The sequence below is a fragment of the Camelus bactrianus genome, chromosome 6 (genome assembly GCF_048773025.1).
Source record: "Camelus bactrianus isolate YW-2024 breed Bactrian camel chromosome 6, ASM4877302v1, whole genome shotgun sequence".
In the NCBI taxonomy this organism is placed as follows: Eukaryota; Metazoa; Chordata; class Mammalia; order Artiodactyla; family Camelidae; genus Camelus; species Camelus bactrianus.
This window is the reverse complement of record NC_133544.1, coordinates 3648859-3661638: the sequence shown is the minus strand read 5'-3', so window position 1 is coordinate 3661638 and position 12780 is coordinate 3648859. Positions and strand designations below refer to the sequence as shown.

The window sequence follows — 12780 nt, the reverse complement described above, 5'->3', positions numbered from 1 at the left end:
GAGACCCCTCGGCCCCTGCATCCCAGGCCTCCTGTGTCAGGTGACAGCTAGGCGACCGAGCTCAGAGACGTGAGGACTGGGGTCTGGGGGCCCGTGTAGAGGCAGAAGACCTGCTTTGCAAGCGGGTAGACCTAGAGAATGAAGGAAGCCCCTGGTGGGGACGGGCCAGTTGCTGCCTGCCCGCTGGGCTTGAGGGGCCTGCCCTGTGACAGGGGCTCAGGGCCTGCCAGCTGGGCTCTGCTGCCCTACAGCCCCTCGACAGCCCCATTTCCTCCTCTGTGAAGTGAGGGCCTTCGTCTTTTGGGGTACCACCACCACTGGCCTTCCAGGCTCTAAAAATCAAGGTCACCAACCAGTAGGAGGCCTGTGGCTGGAGCCCACCATTTCCCGAGGTGGCCATCAGGAGACTGACCAGAGAGAGAGGGTGAGCTGGTCTCCATGGAGACAGAACCAGTATCCCAGCGGCCCACTTGTCCATCCCTCTTCTGACCTGAAGCAGGAGCAAGGCCAGGTGCTGGCATCTGCCACCATCTGAAAAGCCTGAGGTCACCTAGGCCACTCCCTCTGTTTTACAGATGGAGAAACTGAGGCTGGGGCAGGGGAGCTTCAGGCTCATCGGGGCAGAGCTGGCCGCCTGCCACACCGAGGCTCCGCCGTCGCTCCTGGAAACCTAGCCCTCGCTGAAGCCTGAAGTGGCCTTTCTGCACCAGGCTGCTGGGATACCTGCGGTCACCAATGGCAACGTCACCCTCTCCACAGCTGTGTGAGTCACAGCGCAGCGGCCTCAAGCTCCAGCACGCGCTGGGTTCAGAGACCAGGCAAGCTGAGGAGGCGGCCGCTTAGAGGCTGGGTGGTCTTTGAATTTTGTTCTGGATTAAATATAGCTCCTGGGTGTGTTTGATCTTGGCCATCAAGCAACCGTGGTGCAAAAATCATTGGTCTCTTTCCCAGCGCAGGTTCAGGGCAGCCTTGGGGGCCGGGCATGGGCACAGGGCCCGTGTGGCTCCTGCCGCAGGGCGGCCCCTATCCTTGGCCCCCTTTGCCAGCTTTGGACCAGACGTTGTCCAGGGCTCTCCCATCTCCTGCCTTCTGGAAATCGTGGGAAATAGCCGATTTCCATAAGCGAGTGCCCAGGGGCCCCACCAAGACTGGGGGTCCCTTTCTAGACTTCCGGGTCTTCCTTCAGTTCCCTTCCTAGGGCCTCAGTATTCTCTCCTTTGAGGGGTGAGGTTTTAAAATGACATGACTGCGTCGTCACCTTTAACACAGAAAGACACAGAAAGGAATTAAAGGCTTATTACCCCTAACCAGGATACCCTTTTACATTTTCTCAGAGTCATACACTCAGCTGGGAAGAAAATGCAGAGGACACAAAGGTAAACAGGGTGCTCTGAAAGCCCCGGCCCCACCCAGCCCCCTCCCAGCGGATCCGGGGTCACCCTGGCCGGTAGCAGGATGGTCGGGGGCTCACATCCCGCACCTCCCCCACCATCCGCAGGGCCTCGGTTCCTTCATCTGCAAAGTGGGTAGACTGGCAATGCCCACCTCCGAGGCGTGTGGGGGGCACCTGGGAGCCGGGGGCTCAGCAACCGGGGTCCGCGTGCCCACTGCGGGTAGTCTTCCAAGCGTATCCTTCCATCTGGTTCTTTTTTTAACTCGGAAATGGATTATACTGTGTTTGGCACCTTGCTTTTTTCATCTTGTTTATTTTAGAGGTCGGTCTGTCCCAACACGCGCAGACGGACGCACCTCCCTCTTTCTTAGGAGTCTTTAGAGGCACATGTCTCATCCTTTACTGTTACCAACACCAGGACACCAGGAAGTTAGACACCTAGAAATGTTGATTCTGGCCCAAATTGCCTGTGCACTTTCAACTTGACTGGATTTACACACCCATCAGCCAGGAGGAGCTTCGGGTCTCCACACACCCCTGCCAGCCCCGGGCGTCATCACTGTCAGGGTAGTTTGCAGTCTGATTCCAGGTGCCCAGACAGGGACAGCCCTGTGAGGCAGCTCAGGGACCGAGAAGAGAAAGGGGGAGAGGGCTTCAGGGCTCAGGGACCCTGGCAGGATGGGCCAGGTCCACAGTGCCTATCGGACTTGCCCTGCATTCGTTCCCCAGGACATTTTACAGAATGAGATGCCTGCGTTTGGCTGGGATGTTGTCAGCCAGCTTTCTCTTGGCCTTTCCTGAGGGCCTCTCTGCAACCCTGAGGCTGGCCGAGATGCCTGCCCTGCGGCCTTTGGGGGTGGCCCAGGAGACGGCCCTCCGTGTAATCTCTGCGGAGGCTCAGCTCCGACCTCAGAGAGCCGGCGACTGGTGGAAACAGCCAGATGCCATTGTGAGCCAAGCCCAGCGGGGCTGCTGCTGGGGCCAACCCAGGTCACCCGCACGAGTGGCCACAGCACAACAGAGCACGTCGCCAAGGACCATGACTGGCTTAGAGAAAGTTCTAGAAGAGAGGCTGCAAACCTGTTACTGGGGCTGACGGCATCAGCTTCCAGGGCGATAAGCAGAATCACTGGGAGAGACTGGGGTTTAGCACACTGGTCAAAGTGTTCACGTGCCGAGAACAGGGTCAGCAGCAGCATCCAAGCTCGGCCCAGGTCTGTGGCGTCGCAGACATGCCGTCCCTGCCCCGCTGGGCCTCCCATCACCCCTCCTCCCTCCTGTGGGCCACCAAGCCACCGCCTCCTTGTGTGGTCACTTTCTGTCTCCTTCTCCAGCCCCCCATCCCAGCACCCAGACTGTGAGCCTCCAGAGGTCACAGATCACATCTTCCCTCATCTGTGTCTCCATAGCTCAAAGCAGCACGTGTAACAAGGTAGGGATTTCATAAATCAGGGTGGAGGAAAACGGTGTGGGACAGCCCCTGCAGCTGGGGAGTGGAATTATTCCCACACACCAAGACGTGGGGACAGGTCCTGAACTGGCCACAGGGACTGGGGTCTTGCATGTCGGTTCCATAGTCTGTCAAAAGCAGTGTCAGAATGACAGGTATCACAGGCCCCTTCCAGTTCTGTTATTTGTGGGTTTACTCAGCAGGAGCTGAGAGGTGGGTGAGGCGAGGGGAGGCTGAGCAAGACCCCAGCTCCGTGCCCCGTGCCACATGCGCAGTGGAGGGGCTGCCTCCCCACACACACACACACCCCCACCGCCAGACTGTTCCCTGGCTCCGCGGTGTCCCGGGAAAGGCAGCAGAGGTGGACAGGAGGGCATGAGAGGACATGCTTTCCTGACCATCCAGCCCAGCAAAGCTAGAAACCGTCAAAAAGTAAAAATTCCATTTGTAAACAAGATCGAATTATTGGATTGTGAAACCCAGGCCCATGGAATTTAAAATAATTTAATATGAAACAATATCATTTGAAATGCTGGCCAGCCAAGGACCTGGGGGCGGGGGGCGGGGGGTGAGCTCCAGCCTCCTGTGGCCAGACACGTGGGACCCAGCCTCAGGGAATAAACCAAGTCATCATTCAACAGCGTGGTTGCGAGTCAGCTGCGTGGCTGCCCCGGGCCAGTCCCCTGGCTCCTGCCCTCCTGGAGTCCACAATCCCGACAGGCAAGCAAGAGGTGGCCAGTTCAAAAGCAGTGCCAGAGAGCAGGAGACGGGCGCTTAGGTGGCATATAATCCAAGCCAATGGGAGCCCCAGATGGGCCACGGCGGGCCTTGTCAGGGGAGCCTCTGGGAGCTCCGGGACTTAAGTGAGAAACAGAGGCGTCACCGGCAGGGGAGAGGGGGGGCAAACAGGAAGATCAGGACAGAAATGGTGATGGTTGTCAACCCTGCTTTATCCGGTACCGTCCGTGTGACCCTGGGCAAACAAGTCACTCCCAAGCCTCAGTTTTGTCATCCGCAATGTGGGAATAATTCTACTCCCCAGCTGCAGCATGGCTCAGAAGTCACTCACACGCGGCCCCCCAGAAACAGACATCCCCAATGGACAGAGGCGCTCCAGGTGGGGCTGGGATGCAGGTGGTGCCTGCAAGAGCGCGGTGGCTGGTGGGTGCCCCGAGGCCCGACAGCCCTGCGGTGGCTCCGTGCTTGTCTGGTGCTTTCTGGAAGAGTGGTGGAGGCCGGGCCCAGCAGACCCTCGTACAGCAGCGGCTGGCTTCTGCGTGTTCTGCCTCAACATAAACACGATGGGAATATTTCAGGACCGTAAGAGCAAGAAAAATAAACCCAGGGAACCCAGACAGAGAGCGTGCAAATGCTGACTTTCATGTCACATCCAGAAACCACATGTTCATGAAGCCACCTGCGGGCTTGTAGCTCAGTGGGGAGGTGCAGCCTTGTTGTGTTTAGAAAGCCAAGCTAGCCGTACAGCTGCGGGGGACGTCCGGGCCGCCTCCCTCCACCCTCCCCAACACCGCTCCCTCCGCACACAGAGCAGCCCTTGAGGCCACCAAGGATTTGGGTGGGGGAGGGGGCACCCGTGCCTCTGGGTTTGAAATCACCTGGGAGGCAGTGGGACAGCAGTGGTCACTCCTCATCACTGCAGTGCCACCCTGGGCACGTCCCCTCACCTCTCTGTGCACAACGGGGTCTGGAAAACACATAAGGTCACCTGGCCAGTGAGGGGCAGACCTAGAACTCAAACCACCCCGCCCCTGACTTTCCAGTCTCGTGGCCAGACTCAGCCACAGCCCTGGGGAGGGCAGAGGAGAGGGCACAGCAGAGCTGCTGGCCCTGCGCATGCATCCATCTACCTGTGGGCTCGGGGAGGGCTGCGGATCCCTCCTCCCCTTTGAGGCGGCGATGCTGAGAAGCGTTATTTTTATTCCTCCCCAAGCCTCGCCAGATTACATTGTCAAGGCCAGCACTTTGGAGATATTTCCTTGGTTTCGCAATTCACGCAGTGACTAACACATGTTACATTTTGAAAACCTCTCTTGGTAAAAATTTAAGCTGAATTGTAAATACATGAAAGTCTCCGTGTTAATGGGGTACGTGATTTCTCGGTGGCTGTTTTGTAATCCCAAGATTCAGAAAGGATGCGGAATTCTATAAGAATGCATAACGAGCACCTGTCCAGAGCTGCCCTTTGAATCATCACTGCAGGCAGCAGACCTTACATTCGTCCATCGTTATGTAAGTCACAAACCCCGCCGCGTTCCCTGCCTCGTGGGTGCCGGGGCACTCGGGGGAGTGATCAGAGCAGGGGTTGCAGACGTTCACGACAGATGGTGGAACCCCTCCTTGGGGTGCAGCCTCACATGCCCACCTGGCTGCCAGGTGCTGGACGTACCCTACCTCATTTCAGTGCCAGTAGGGATCGGGTGACCGTGACAAAGCTGAGGCTCCAAGATGTTAAGACTTGCTCCAGGATGTAACCCTGAAGAAGGACAAGCAGGACTCGATCCCAGGCTTTGTGTGTCTCTGCAGCGTAGGGTGTGGTGGCTGCGCCTGTCATGCCGCAGCCCCTGCGACGGGCACCTGTGGCCCGGGTCACCCATGCTGCACCGGCATCGGTGTGCTGCCCACCTGGGACAGCCAATGCACAGGCTGGGCAATGGGTGGGTCTCTGGGCATCTGAAGGAAGAAATGAAAGAGTGGGGCAGTTGGCTGCTGGGAACCCTGATGTCATGTGCACACCGGGACCATAGGGCACGTTGGGGCTGGCCCGGGAAGTTGACGGGGGTGGGGGGAAGAAGGAGAGGAGCCGAGGGGTGGGAGAGACCCGCCACCGCGAGAGAGGCCGACCTCTGCAGGCTCGGCACCAGTGCCCGGAGCGTGGGCAGCAGCCTGTCTGCCTGAAGCAGCCCTTCCGGCCCCACCCGCACCTCCATCACACCCGCTGTTTATTGCTCAGTGGATAAGACCTACCCTGTTTCTGTTTCGTTTACCTGTTCGGCATCCATCTCCACACCGAACTGGAGGCTCCGTGCATTAAGTGGCCGTCTGTTCCGTGCTGTGTCGGTGAAGCCTGGCCCTACGTCTGGGCACAGAGGCGTGGGAATTGTTTGTTGAATTCATGCACCTCTGAAAGAATGAGAGAGCCACCCCGCTCTGCCACAAGGCGGTGGGCAATTTGAGTGGGTTTTACCTCCACGAGAAGCCCTAGCAGACACAAGGGCCGATGTTCCTCCTCCCACGGCCTCAGGTGGGCAGCATCGGGGCGGAGCGGGCGGCCCCCGGGGCGCGCAGGAGCCAGGAGGCTGCTGCGCCGCTAGGGACACGTTTATGATACACTAAACTCCAGGGCGAATATTGATTTTTCTTCAAAGTTCAGGGCATGTCTGCCTGGGCTTTTCTGGGCTCCCCGCCCATCACAGCCACCTGAGCTGCCTGACAAACCCGGACTTGAGCATCAGAACACTGTCTCCTGGATGCTGTAGGTCCCGCAGCCAAGGTGTCCACCCCGCAACGTTCGCGTAACTTGGACTTTGCAGCCCCATGGCTGCGGCAGCATGCTTAAAGATGTGTCCATCCAAAGACAAAAGGCTGAGAGGATGCTCTGAAGAAACCCACGGCCGTGGAAGAAGGGCTATTAACTCAGTTTGGGAAGCATCATACGTGGTTCTTTTTCCGTGACATCTAAGTAAGCAAGATGTGGTCTGAGCTCTCAAGACACACACACATTTAGGGGATAAACGGAGCGCAGGCAGACCCAAAGATAACCACAATACAGTGTGATGAGCACAAAAGTAAAAGTATGTCCAGGGCTCCGGAGGGAAGGACCAGCTCCAAATGGGGGTCAGCAAGGGCTCCCCAAGGAAAGGAATTTTCCATTGTCTTCCTTGTGATTTCAAGTCGGCATCCCCAGAATGCCTGTTACGTTAGAGCCTCGCGGGCCCTTAATGGAATTACTCAGCTTTCAGTAACAGCGAGTTTGTCCAGGTCATGTGGGGAAGTACTTTAAAGTTATTCTTTCTTCTTTTTTATTATTGCAAAGACTTACAATGCTTGAAAAAGCTTTTTCCTTAATTCAATTACCAAGTGAGCTCAGTGCATTTGCTGGAGATAATTAAGAATCTTTATAAATATAAAACAATTATCCCATCAAAATACAGTGCTCCATATTATTATTCGAGCACGCTTCTCAATCAGAACCACCCCCTCCCCTTTTCAAAGCAATTCGGAAGCATCCAGGCCGCTCCCCCAGGCAGAGCTCGCGGCCCTCCGCCGCTCCGTCCTGCCAGCCTCACCAGGACACAAGTGCTTGCCCACGTCCGCCCTCCCGGGAGCCCCAGCAGCCCGCAGTCACAGCTCTCCTCGCTCACCTCTCGGGTCCTAGACTTGGTCCAGAGCAGGTATCAAAAAAAAACAAAGTGACACAGAGCAGAGAGGCCAGGGGAGAAGAGACAACGAAATGAAGGGTGGTGGCCTGGCTTGGATCCTGGAGCACAGAGGACATTAGTGGGAAAACTGGTGAACTCCAAACCAAGCCTGGAGTCGAACCGGCGAAAATGGACCGCTGTCGGTGTGGCTCTGCCACCAGGCGCACCGCAGTCACGCGTGGTGTTAACTCTGTTACGTTTCATGGCTTCTCTAGAAATCTGAAATTATTCTAAAATTAAATGTGGATTTAAAGAAACAAAGCCAAATGTGACTGAATGCGTAAACAAGAGGGCAGAATCTCACTACAGCTCAGCAGTCAGCCCCCCGGCCCGCTTCCCTCCAGGGCTGGAGCAGCAATATGTAAGCAGGCGGGGAATGGAAAGGGGGACCCTCTCCAGGGCACCTCGGCACCTCATCTGATAGCACTTCACTTTGGTAAATACAGCAATTCTACTGGTAACCAGACAGCACTTTTCATAGCCATGTGTTGGATGTCAGGTCTAGCGGAACCGCCCCCAGCCCTGCGGGAGGACCCCTCACCCGCACACTTTCCTTGACCTCCGAGAGCCTGGGATGCGGAGGTGACAGGCCCGCTTAGAATGCCTCCGAGATGTGCTGTGACTTTCATAAGCCCCTCCCACCATCATAATATCTATATTTTTAAAAACTGTATAAGCCTATATTCAAATACTTCAACATTTTTTTTTCTGCTTTAGGCAAAATGGAATAGATGTTCATTGGCCTCTAAAACAATGCACGTGGAGACACATTCTTCCTCCGCATCTCCGCCGCCTAATGGAGACGAGGGTCCCCGGGCCACGCTTGCCAGCTAAGTGGCCTGGGGCGAGTTACTTAACCAGCCCGTCTTCGATCCTTCATCTGAAATCCAGGGATAATGACACCTGTTTGCAGGCTTTTATGAGGAGTGCCTGAGCTAATGGGTGTGGAAGCACTAATCTGAGCCTGGTCCCCGGGAGGAGATAGATGAAGAAGAGCTGCTTCTATAAGCATCCTTGCCCTCCGTGCAGACAGCAATATTTCTGTCTCCTCCAATGCTCCCGAGAGCCACAACTTGATTCTGCAAATAAGACCTCTGGATTTCATTCTTCAGGCTTCAGTCCGTTTGGCTCTCTTCACTACCTGAATCTCAGAGTCCTCAAACTGGGTCTGAAGCCCCTGATCCTGGCCCCCGAGTGCTGCGTGGGCCCCTCACGTCTCACCCCAGCCCACTCCGTGTGGTTTCCCGTCAGTGTCGGCCTCAGTGGGCCTTTCTGGATCTGGTCCTTCCCGCAGCCCCAGGCTCAGGTTCCCACGTTGTAATAAATACGAGGCGGGGTGTTTACGAAGGAACGGGGATTTGACCGCAGTCCAGGCTGAGCTCGGCCTTTCCCTCTGTTTGCCTTCCCCTCCTCCGGGGCGGGCAGGCCAGTGGAGCAGGCCTGCGGGAGCTAACCCGGCCGGCCTGGGAAGTGCCGGGGCCAGACAAAGACTCCGGCATCTCCACGTCGGCGCTGAGCTCCCACCCGGGCTCTCTCTCAGTCCTGTTTCGCAGATGAGCTCAGACAGGCTTGTAATTTTAGGCACTGCCGTCGCTGAGGCTGGAGGACAGACTCATTCCCCGGCAGCCCCGCCAGCTCCTCCCAGCTTGTTTGGCTCGGGAGGTTAGGCAAGAGCAGGTAGGAAAACTCTGGGTCAAACACAAGCCATTGCGACAAACTGACTCACACTTGACCCAACAGCGTATTCATCCAGCCGTTCCTCTCGTGGGCTATTTATTTATTCATTTATTCAGCAAATATTTATGGAGCAGCTAACATGTGTCCCTACCTTGTCACACCCTCAGGCTTCTCCCTGGGCTGGGTCACTGCTGTGCCCTTGCACCGCAACCCCAGATCCTTCCAGACCTGGTCAAATGTTACCTTTTCTGGGAAGCCTGTACCCGATCCAGGCCAGACACAACCCCTCTCTGTCCCCAGGCAGGCCAGCAGGACCGCTGGCTGTGGGGTCACAGGGGCCTGGCTAAGAAACAAGGCTCCAGGACACCCTCATATGTGTCTTTGGGCAGGTTACCGAAGCTGTCTACCCGGTTTCCTCATCTGTAAAGCGTGGATAATGCTACTAACAATACTCACCCCCTAAAACAGGGTGTCCGGGGAGGCCACATAAAATAGGATAGACACTGCTGGCTGCGGCTGCTCTTGGGAGACAGTAGAGGAGTCACCCAGGGGCCAGAACTGAGGGGGAGCTGAAAGCGGGTGATGAGAGAGCTGGTCCTGATGCCGACGTGACCCCAGGCCGTCAGGCAGGCCCAGTGCTCTCACAGTGTAGGTCTCAGGGGTCGTCGGGGACAGGAGAGAGGGCCTTGGGCACGTGTAGGGTGGGGTGTTGGGACTGGCATCCTTGCCCAAAGCCAGGGCCTCAGAGGGCTCCCACTGCAGGGATGGACAAGAAGGGGAAATCCACCTTTTGGAACAACAGAGACGTCCAGTGCCACTCGAGTCAGCCCTCTTCCTCCAGGCACAGAGGGACACATACCCTGCCGCTTTCCAACTGGCCTGGCCTTGGAACTGGTTCTGGCTAGTGGGTGCTGAGAAGAAGAGGTGTGAATCGCTTCTAGACTAAAGCAATAAACAGCCAGCACCAGACTGTCCCACGCCGTCTCCACCCCACGTCTTTGTGCCTATGGAGGCCAGACATCAAGACGGCAAAGCTGTGCTGGGATTGAGGCACTCTGGGTCACTGAGGTGCTCCATGAGGGACAGTTGCCTGGAGAGTTGCTCAGATTCCCTGCAAACATCGCAGGAGCAGGCAGTGAGCCTCTACTGGGTTTAGCCAGTGGGAGGGGTTGTTTGTTAGTGAAGCAGGACGCACAGTAACCTGACTAATACAGCCGGCAAAGGAGATGACAAGCAAGCTTGCCGTCTCTACCTAGGATCTTGATGCAGAAAACCAGTCTCCTCTGAGAATTCATATCCACAGTCCTCACTTCACAATAGTCTGAGGGTCCAATTTGCACTACCTTTGGTGGTCCGAGAAACCCCACACTATGAAGTTAACTCAAGGATAGTTCCAATAAGGTTCTACTCCTGGAGTCAAATTCAAATGCCCCCCCAACCTGGCTTCAGAGGCTCCCCACAAATATAGATCCACCAAACAGGCAGTCCCAATGCCAGGTCAAAACCCCAAGTTCATCAAATAAATGTAACTGCTAATTAGGGCACTTAAATAAGCACTTTTTTAATGTTTTAAGAAGTGAAATTGAGACCCAAAACTATGAGGAATTAGCAAAGTACTATCAAAAAAGACCAAATAAATTTGAAAAGAACCTAACAGAATTGGCCATGGAAATCTTACTAATGGTATTAAAACCTTAACATTTGGTGAAATGGTGGATTTGACCCACCTGAAAACAGAATTTGTGAAATAAAAACTGCAATGAAAGAAATTACCTAGTGACACACAGAGAAAAAAGAGGGCAGAAAGAAGAAAGAGGTTAAGAGACATGAGGATGGAATTAACAGTAAACTGTCATCCAATCGAAGTCCTAGAAGAAGGTGATGGGAAAAAATAGGGCTGTAGGGAGAGCCACTTGGAGGTGTAACGGCTAAGAATTTTCCAGGGTTCATAACAGTTGGGAATCTTTAGATTCAAGATGCACGGGGAGTCTGGAGTGGGAGAAATAAGAATGAATTCATGCCTCACGTCTCCAAGTGAAACTGCCAGGGTACTAGCAACAAAACAAAGGCATAAGAGCAGCCGCTTATTCCTTCACTCACATGGAAAAGAAATATTTTTCCAGCACCTACTAGGTGTCAGGCATCCACGTAGACACTTGGATACATCAGGGAAAAAATACACAGAATTCTTTCTTTTTAATTTAATTTTATTTATTTTTGGGTGGGGGTGGTAAATTAGGTTTATTTATTTATTTTTAGAGGAGGTACCGGGGATTAAACCCAGGACCCCATGCATGCTAAGCATGCGCTCTACCACTTGAGCTATACCCACCCCCAAAAATACACAAAATTCTTGCTCATTCCCCCAGGGGTGATAGATTATGAACAATAAGCATTTTACAGTGTATTGGAAAGTGATGGAAGTGCTGTGGGGCAAAAAGGAACAAAATGGGGCGGGGGAGTTGGGATAGGCGTGTGGTGGGGAGAAGTTGCAGCAGAGTGTGGTACTTAATCAAATGTCAGGGGAGGATTCTTCGAGAAGGTAGTCTGAGCAAAGACTCAAGTGAAGGAGGAGCTGGGGAGATGGGTAGGTGGGGGCGGACAGCATTTCAGGCAGAGGGAACGCTAAGGGATTGATCATCTGCCCGTTTTCCTCTGTGAAGTGTCTGTCCAGAGCTGTTGTCCTGTATTCTCGTTGCATCATTTATGTTCTTATTATCGAGTTGTAAGAATGTGTTTATGTATCACAGCAAAGCCCCTCATCAGATATGTGAGCTGCACGTGTGTTCCCCTAGGCCAGCTTGTCTGGGCATCGTCCTAGCAGGTTGTCTGAAAGACAGGTGTTGCTCATTTTGATGACATTCATTTTTATTAAGTTTTACTTCTTTGTTTTGTGGTTGTTTGGGTCTTTCTAAGACGCTTTTGCCTACCCCAAGGTCACAAATATTTTCTCTATATTTTCTAGAAGTTTTATACTTTTGGCTTTTATGTCTAGGTCTGTGATCCATTTCAAGTTAATATTTGTGTGTGATGTGCAATAGGGTTGAGATTTATATTTTTATATATGGATATCCAGTTGTTCCATCAACATTTGTTTTAAAGACTTCACTTTTCCCAATGACTTACCTTCACCCATTTTTTTTTAAATCAGATGATCATAGACACATGGATCTGTTCCTGGGTTCTCCACTCAGCTCCGTTGATCAGCCTGTCTGTTCTGACACCAACAGCATACTACTGCTTCATACTGAGTCTTAGAATTCAGGAGCATAAATCCTCCCTCTTTGTTCTTTTTCAGAATTCCTTTGGCTATTCTATTTTTTTATTACTGAAACATAGTCAGTTACAATGTTACATTAATTTCTGGTGCACAGCATAGTGATTCAGTTATGCATACATTCATGTATTCCTTTTCACATTCTTTTTCATTATAGGCTATTACAAGATGTTGGATCTAGTTCCCTGTGCTGTACGGTGCGGGGGGAGGTGGAGGGATAAATTGGGAGTTCAGGATTTGCAGATACTACTATATACAAAATAGGTAAGTAACGAAGCCCTTTGGTTAGTGTAAATCCTTGAATTCCCACCTAACTTTTAGAATCAGCTTGTCAGTTGCTACAAAAAGACACGTGTAATTATGATTACCACTGGATGCATAGATCACTGAGGGCAGAAGTGACACTTAGTAAGATTGAGTCTTTGGTTCCTGGAACATGATATGGCTCGTTATTTCTTTACACCGTCTTTAATTTCTTTCAGCAGTGTTTGATGGCTTTTAGTGTGGAAGTCTGGTAGACATCTGTGAAATTTATCCCTAGGCA

The 12780-nt window shown here is 53.4% G+C and overlaps 1 long non-coding RNA gene across 3 annotated transcripts; it reads right to left on the bottom strand.

Moving 5' to 3' along the window:
* Positions 1–3333: 3333 nt before the first annotated feature.
* On the bottom strand, positions 3334–6464 carry LOC123612437 (uncharacterized). Of its 3 annotated transcripts, none has more exons than XR_012507337.1 (4): positions 5849–6464; positions 5256–5534; positions 4460–4548; positions 3334–4129 (listed from the first exon to the last, which is right to left on the bottom strand). It is a non-coding gene; the product is annotated as an uncharacterized LOC123612437 (long non-coding RNA). The 3 variants fall into 3 exon arrangements; XR_006719682.2 differs by having other exon boundaries at positions 3334–4125; positions 5849–6462; XR_012507338.1 differs by lacking the exon at positions 4460–4548 and having other exon boundaries at positions 5849–6459.
* Positions 6465–12780: the final 6316 nt, after the last annotated feature.